General features: G+C 47.9%; 1 protein-coding gene across 1 annotated transcript in view; it reads right to left on the bottom strand.

The window, feature by feature from the left end:
* The window catches only part of LOC126575119 (uncharacterized), an 18360-nt gene that overhangs the window by 4095 nt on the left and 6765 nt on the right, over window positions 1-7500 (bottom strand). The gene's annotated exons all lie outside the window — the stretch shown is intronic.

Below are 7500 nucleotides of genomic sequence, written 5' to 3'. Positions count from 1 at the left end.
GAAGCAAACCTCGCACCCTCCTCTCTACGATGTCATCGTCTTTATGCTTCATTTCGCGCCGCATGAGAAAAGTGCCTGCTGTGAAATGGCCTCGTATTGAGTTCTTTTTTTTGTGTTGTTTTGTCTTGCCTGACTGGATTGTGGAACCGTAAAATCACCATCGCGGCTGGTCTGGTTGATGAACGCCAGAACGTCCGCTGACGGCGAGGACGAGCACCACCCAAACGTGCTAGAGCATAACTATCAGACGCCACCCACTTATCGACCCAGGACCGCGGCCATCGTCGTGATCGTCCCAGCTGAAGCATGAATATTTCATTCACTTTAGTGTTTCTTATTCGCGTGGTCGCGAGAGATTTGTTCGATTCGAGACCGCGTGCACCAGATTGCACAGAGGCACCAGGATAGAGGTCCACGGGGTCCGCACCGCGCTGCGACAGACCAATATGCTGAGAAGGATGCTGCTAGCGCACCGTAAAGGCGCCTAGAATTAAGCAGAAAAAAACAACGAACAGACGCTAGAAGCGCTGGTGGCCGCAGAGTTGGTGGCAGAAAACAAATCCCTCGTTAACACCCAGCGTGAAGAATTTATTGTTTTTACGCTGCAGATTGTAAATGGTGGCATTTGCCGGGGTGGGTTGGGTGGTCCACGTAACGGACTGTGTGATTTGTAGCGCGAAAAACGCAAAACGTGAACTCAAATAATATGCAAAAATGGGACGGAGGAAAAACCATAACCAGTCGCTGGATGGTGAGCACGAGAAACGACATCAGCGAAGAACCGTTGGCAAGACTGTGCTGGATAATGAAATTTGACGTCCTTCGCTGTGTCCCCCGCGTGGGGAGGTGTGGTGAGTACAGTGTGATTGATCGCATTGTGTCTTGGCAGCGTGCAGGCAGTGGCTGTCCGTTAGTTTTGTCCAAACTTTACCACCTTGCTTCTCCGTCTTCGTCTGTTGCAGTTTCCCGCTTCATTTATGCTATTGCATTCTATCAGGCTTCGTATTTGATTTCCGGTTTCCGGTGACCTCCGTCTACGAATGGGCTACAGCGAAGCGCTTCGAAAAACAAAACTAAAAAAGGGAAAATTTAACATCCGACAGACGGTACCAACGGCTGCAAGCGTGGCACAAAACTGACTCTCAATGGACCGATCAGTTATCCCCGGGTTTTCCTACTTTCACCACAATTAAAGCGATATCACAACAACCCAACGAGGGTGCATACCGCGCCGCACGGGACCGACCGACGGACCGAACCTGGGATACTGATATCCTGCACTTGAAACTCGAGGTTGAGCGAACCCAAAATTTCATCCCCCAGCCGAGGGAGGAAAAAAAACAAGAAATAGAATCATCGTTTCGTTGCCTCCGGCTGTGGAGGAATGGTTCGGCTTGTTGGGTTGGGTTGGTCAGGTTTAATTTAATTTCGGCCCGGCAGCCGGGCAGCCGAGTGGTCAAGCAGAGGAGAGGTCATCTAGCTATCTAGCCGGAGGGAGTTTGGCGAGTGGTGGAAACAGGCTCACTATCGTATTGGCTTACACTACACTTTGCAGCAGCAGCAGCAGTGCTTGAGCAGTGAGCTGGCTTCAGCATAAGGTCCTTCACTAGCAGGCACCAGGCACTAGTGGTTGGGTTAGTGTTGTTGATTTAGTTTCTGCTTTCACCGGCTACTAGGCGCCTCCATTTTTTTGAAGCAGTGGTGGGATATGAAGAGGGGGAGAGGTGAATGTGACGAAAATCCATCCATCGCTTTATCTATCTTTGCACAGCAATTGAGCGAGTAGCTGAATGGGAATGTACGGTTGGTTTCTGACAAAAAAAATAAAATAAAATCTGCTACAAATGTGGCTAATAGAAAGTGTATTAAATAATGCACAGAATATTTACTTTGCTGCTTTTGGCCTAGCTTTCCGCGAATACACGTGTGATCGATGCAATAAGGTAGTCAGAAGAGATTTAAAAACATATCTCACGGTGCATAGTGTGTTGGAACTTATTACGGATTTACTTTGGGAATATTTTGTATAGTTTTCGAAATTTATCTTAGAAGTTTCACTTAGAGTTTTTAAAATATCCCATTCGAGCCTCTACAGGACTCTTATTTTACTTTAAATGGTTCTATAAATGGCTGTTAAGTTTGAATGTTGTATTCGATTATGCAAATAATTCTATTAACAAATAGTGACTTACAATGATAGAGAGCCTTTTCGAGGCTCGAAACTCGTCATGATCATTGTATGATTGCACAAAGGCAGTAGTTTTCGGAGCACTCGCCTCTTGTGTCTGTTGCAAGTTACATGTCAGACGAATAAAATGGAGCCAGTATGAATTAAATCGACCTCGTTCTTCTCGCATTAGCTTCCCGGTTAAAGGTAAAACCAGCAAAACCTCATGCACACACCTGATGCCGTAAGGCTTTCTACTTCAATTGGTCTCAAAATATTCACACCGCTCCGGCATCGCGAATCACTGCATCTTGACGTGTAGATAAATGAAAGAAAAACACTCCAGATGGAAACCATAAAACGATCCCCCCCCACCCGTCCACAAAAGACAGGTTAGGGAAGCACCGTACCACGTAATGTAGCTGCGAGGCATCGGTGTCAATTAAAAGCAACTTCTACAAGATACACACAACCAGGAGCGAAAAAGTCCGCGCACGTTATTTGCCTGTAGAAAGATGGCTATCCAAATGAAAAATGGGTTCGCCCCCTTTTCAATCAACTGATTTCTTGAAACCATTTTCACTCGAATCAACCCGAAAAGGGACGACCTTCGACCTTCTGTTCGATAAAAGTTTCTTGAACAACCGTCGGCACCGCCACCGGTGGCTGGCCCGGCGCGAAGAAACCTACCTCGTTGCACAACAACGAATACACATCATGTTGCGGACCGAACTTTGTGCAAACTTTCCCGCGGTTCCCTGGTACGGTGATGATAACGATTGACGGGTTGTTGGTAATAAATCATTCGTCTCACGAGCTCGGTTTTTGGATGGGAAATATTACTCACAGTTCGGTGACTGGCCGGGGCGGCCGTGGGTTTTGAACATTGTGCCAAGCTAATTGATTGAAGCGGCAAATCTGGCAGCGTGGCTCACATTAGTTTGTCGTGCCAGCGTATTTTAAACATGAATATTTTCGCATTTCTAGCAGAGTGATGGGTTGCACTATTTCGAACATTCCTTCTTCCTGATAGACCAGCATCGAGGGTATCGTAATCAACGAGTGTCCTCGCGTTGCATCCATGATGGGTTTGGTAAATTACAGTCACACCTGGGCGACAGCTCATGAAATGATTGATTTGAATAAAGCATGAGCGCCGGGAATTGTGACGCGCGCGCGCGCGGTGACTCGCGATGAAAGCATCATATCAGCGTGATGCGATGAAAAAGTGGTGGAAAATTGGAAGGATGCGTCACTGCATCGACGGGCGAGATGAATGTTTAATGACTCGCGATGCGAACGTAACGCAGCAAGATCGACGACGATCGTCACTTCGCGCCATTTTCCGTGGAGTTCGAATAACAGTTTCCCCAATTTTCCAACCCAATTTGAACCCCATTCAAGTGGCGGCCACCTTCATTCACCACCAGATCCCGCCCCGTGGAATAACCGATGTTGGTCATTTGCTATTCCGCATTCTGGGTGAATAAATAAATAAAAAGAAACAAAAACAAACCGGAAAGAGCGAAGGTAACCTCTGACCGCCAATTCGCGTTGGGATCAACTATCAGTGCGAGGAGGGGATGTAGCGGAAAGTCGTAACATGTCGGTGGCGAACCGGGAAAAAAGGTGCGCCGGGCGAGAAAAAGAAAAAGAGAGCGATGAGGATAATTTTTCCCACTCGAATTCAATTTGCTGACTTCGGCGGGAACATACATATGTTTCGGGATCGGGAGGCTGCCGCTATCCGGAATCCCAGGTCGTAACCATCTCGCCCCGGAACTGGCAACCAATCATCCGCACCACCCACCCGAACGATGCTGCTATGCTGCATCTGCAAAAGCAAGCACCTTCTGCCCGCTGACATCGGCCAGTGACCTCACCTTCCGCTTTGCCTTTTCCCCTCTGGCCTGTGTCTCGGACTCTTCAACCAGTGCCACGGCATCAATTCACAGACCACGTGTGCTTTTTTGTGCTGATCGTCCCGGCACACGGCACACGGCGGACAGGCGGACGGGAAACCGCACCAGTTAAACCAAAAATAAAAACCAGCACATCGTGCAAAACATTGAATAAAAGCACCACACCTCCCCCCCCGGAACTCGTTCCTTCGCAAATCCTTTCACGAGTGTGTCTGTCGGCCCCCGGTTGGTCGATCGAAATCTAGCCAGGAGTGGGCTGAGCTGGCATGCATGTGTGTTGAGCAAGACCATCACTCCCCGTTCGTCGGTCCGTCCGGGACTCCATGTTTATTTTATCACAGACAGACCAAGACGTAAGGCCAGGGCAGTGGAGGAACGGAGTTGAGGAGCTTTCCACAGCTCATCCACAAGCCTTCGAAGCAAAGAAAAGGATCGCCGGCAAAGACTATAAGACAAAAAAGCGCAAAAACCCTCTGTTGCACTCCGCCGGCCGGCCCTCTTTCATCTATTTATGTGCCGAAGCCGGTGGCCATGGTTTATTTATGTCCCGGAGCAAACACACATACACACGCCCGAAAAGAGAAGAAAAAAGAAAAGAAGGGAAGGAGGGGGAGAGGCGAGCGAAAAAAAGCAGAAGAAAAGGATGCTGGAAGTAGACAACTTGTTTCGCAAATGGGGGGTTGAGCAAAACCCCGTGTGTGCGAGTGTTTCCGGTTTGCACAGATTGAAGCAAGCCGGGAGCCTTTGCCAAGACTGTGTCGACTGGAGTCGTAGCTCGGGCCGGTCTTCCATTTGACCTCTGGCGGGGCTAACTGTCAGACAAGTCCGGAAGGCTGCAAAGCACCACCAACAAGAGGGCAGACCGGACTGCTGCCACCGACTGCCTATATACGGCTACTTCCGTTGGTTGTGATTCCATTCATCTGTCAGCTCGACGCCGGTTCTCGCTACTCCTTCCCAGCGCTATCTGGGTGGGTGGATGGGTGGAATGGAAAAGCATCAGTAACGCCTTCCGCCAACTCGTTTCGTGGCTTTATTGAAATGCCTAGGTCTAAGGTCTAATAGCAGCACGTTTTTTCTTCTTCTCCAGCAAAGTTAAGCGAAGAAAAAGGAGAAAGACGTTTGGATCATAAAACGCGAATCGTGAGTTTGGGTTACAGCTTGTAATAGGCCACCATGGAGGCGGTAGTCTGCTTGTTTTAAGGGGGAACAGCGAGTGTTTTTGGATTGATCGGTTTCACGCAATCTGTTGAGCTTAATTTGCTTGAAAAAAAAGTGTATAAAATCTTCATCCAAACTTCCAATGTTCCAACTTTCTTGAAAGAATATAACCGGAAGCAAAGTTGAGTAAAAGCAAACTCGCCCGGCCCGGTAATGTAGACACCGGAAACATCAGCATGCCAGGTAGCAGCGCCGCTAAACTGTGGCCGATGGTAAACAATTCCACAAGGGTGCTGCTGTAAGTAAACATACACGCATACACAATTCGTTAGCACGAGAAAAAGGAGTAGCAAAAGGATATGCCTTGCCTTTTATTGTTTCTCTAGCTGTTGGCCAACGACCGTCTGCAAAGGAGAAACAGTAGCAGCAGCCACCACCATGCCAGCTCAGCCAGCGTACCCCTGGCCCTGGGGCTGGCCTTCTTGGTCGATCTTTTTGGTGAACCCGTAAAAGCAGCATCGCACGGCCGGTAGGGCTGCGTGGAAGGGTTTATGCCATACTTTGGCCGGGTCGGTTATCGGGCAAACAAAATCTTAAATTCGACTCCCTCCCCACCGCCTGACACGTGGCAACTTTCCGGGTATCCATACTTTTCCGGGTAAAATGTGCTGGGAGAGCGTGGTGCAGCTGGTCTGGGCCGTCGTGGAAGAGGAGGTGGCGATGTTTTGTAATGTTTCACTTTAGCTAAATTCATCACGCATTCGTAAGCGCTGGTAGGGCGTGTTTGTTTTTTTTTTTCGGGGTTTTCAAAATTCAACTGGACTTTAAGTGATCAGTCGCAAGTGAATCTTTCTCTCGCTGTGGCGCTAAGTTTACAACAAATGAAGTTAGTGATGAAGACATACGAAGATGCATAAGATGTGAACGTTTTTGTGTGCGTCACTGTCGCAGGAGCTTCCCACTCCTCTTCTCGAGTGGTCCTTGCTGGAGCAAGGATATTCATTTTGTAGCCGCGCGTTAATTGACTACACTTTAGGAGTAGCTTTCGACAGCCAATTTCCCGTCGAAAGCTAGAATGGGCTGACGGGCTGGCTGGTTTGCTGGCGGACAAAGTTTTGCCCTTACCTCGCGTCACATCGTCCTGTACCCGCAGAGGGCAACACAGAAGAGGGCTCCCTTTCTTCTGGAGCTCAACCGCTGAAGAAAATGCGAGGCCCGGGATTTGGTGGCTCGGTCGCGTTTAATGGCAGGATAACACCATTTTCAAGCGAATCAACCATTAGAGGCACAGAGAATGGACGCGGTACTCAAGGGGAGTGGGTAGACGGGGGAAGGGAATCTTAATGAAACCTCTGCAATGGAATTGCAAATCGTTAGGCGGCTAATTAAACTTCGTTCTCTCTCACTCTCTCTGCCCTGCTGCTCGCTAAAGTGTTTTCAATAATAACGGCCATTGGATTAGGGCAAATCGATTGAAAAGGACCCGCGCCGGTCGCCGGTTTCGGCTTCCAAAGCCTCCAGCCAGCCCCCTTTGCGAATTCCCTGCGGAGCGTTAGGGACGTTTGGCTATTGATTATCATTAAAAAGGGGTCCGGGAGGGGTGACTGGTTTGGTGGACGGAATGGAATTTGATGTGACGATGATGATTGGTTAAAGTGTGATTGAAAAGTGATGCATTGCGGTGGACGGATGCGGCCTGTGGCGCAATCCACCGTTGACCGCCGTTATGCATTATGCTGCCCTCATTATCGCTGCAGACACACTGTGGTCTAATGGGATTTTAACTGGATTGGAAATTGAATGAAATAGGTGTGAAGGGCTGGCGAAGGGCGCGATCGCTTTTGTACCGCTTGGTACAAATGTGCACCTCGTTTGATGAAACAATGGGAAGGGAGGTTGGAATGTTCAACAGAGAATCGACAAAAAAATGGTGGCAGAATTATGGCGCAATTTAAGCAGCAGTTCGACAATAACCCTATATCGATGACGTTCATCTGCTGATTAAATGATCTATAGATTCATCCCCCTGATTGGTTGAGTTATCACCGTTGCACTAGAATTAATTATAGGTAATTATTATTTTTACTTTTTGAAATTATATCATGAAATTATATCCCTAAAATAATGAATTTTTATATAGTTTCTCTAGAATACTACAGATATCGTTCTTTGTTAAACTATATTAAATAATACTTGTCACAAAGGATGATAATATATTATTTAATTCTAATGTTTGATCTCACTTTTAAA

Source organism: Anopheles aquasalis, chromosome 3, assembly GCF_943734665.1.
Source record: "Anopheles aquasalis chromosome 3, idAnoAquaMG_Q_19, whole genome shotgun sequence".
Taxonomy (NCBI): domain Eukaryota; kingdom Metazoa; phylum Arthropoda; class Insecta; order Diptera; family Culicidae; genus Anopheles; species Anopheles aquasalis.
Note: the sequence above shows the minus strand (reverse complement) of the source record. Positions and strands in the feature narration are given on the sequence as shown.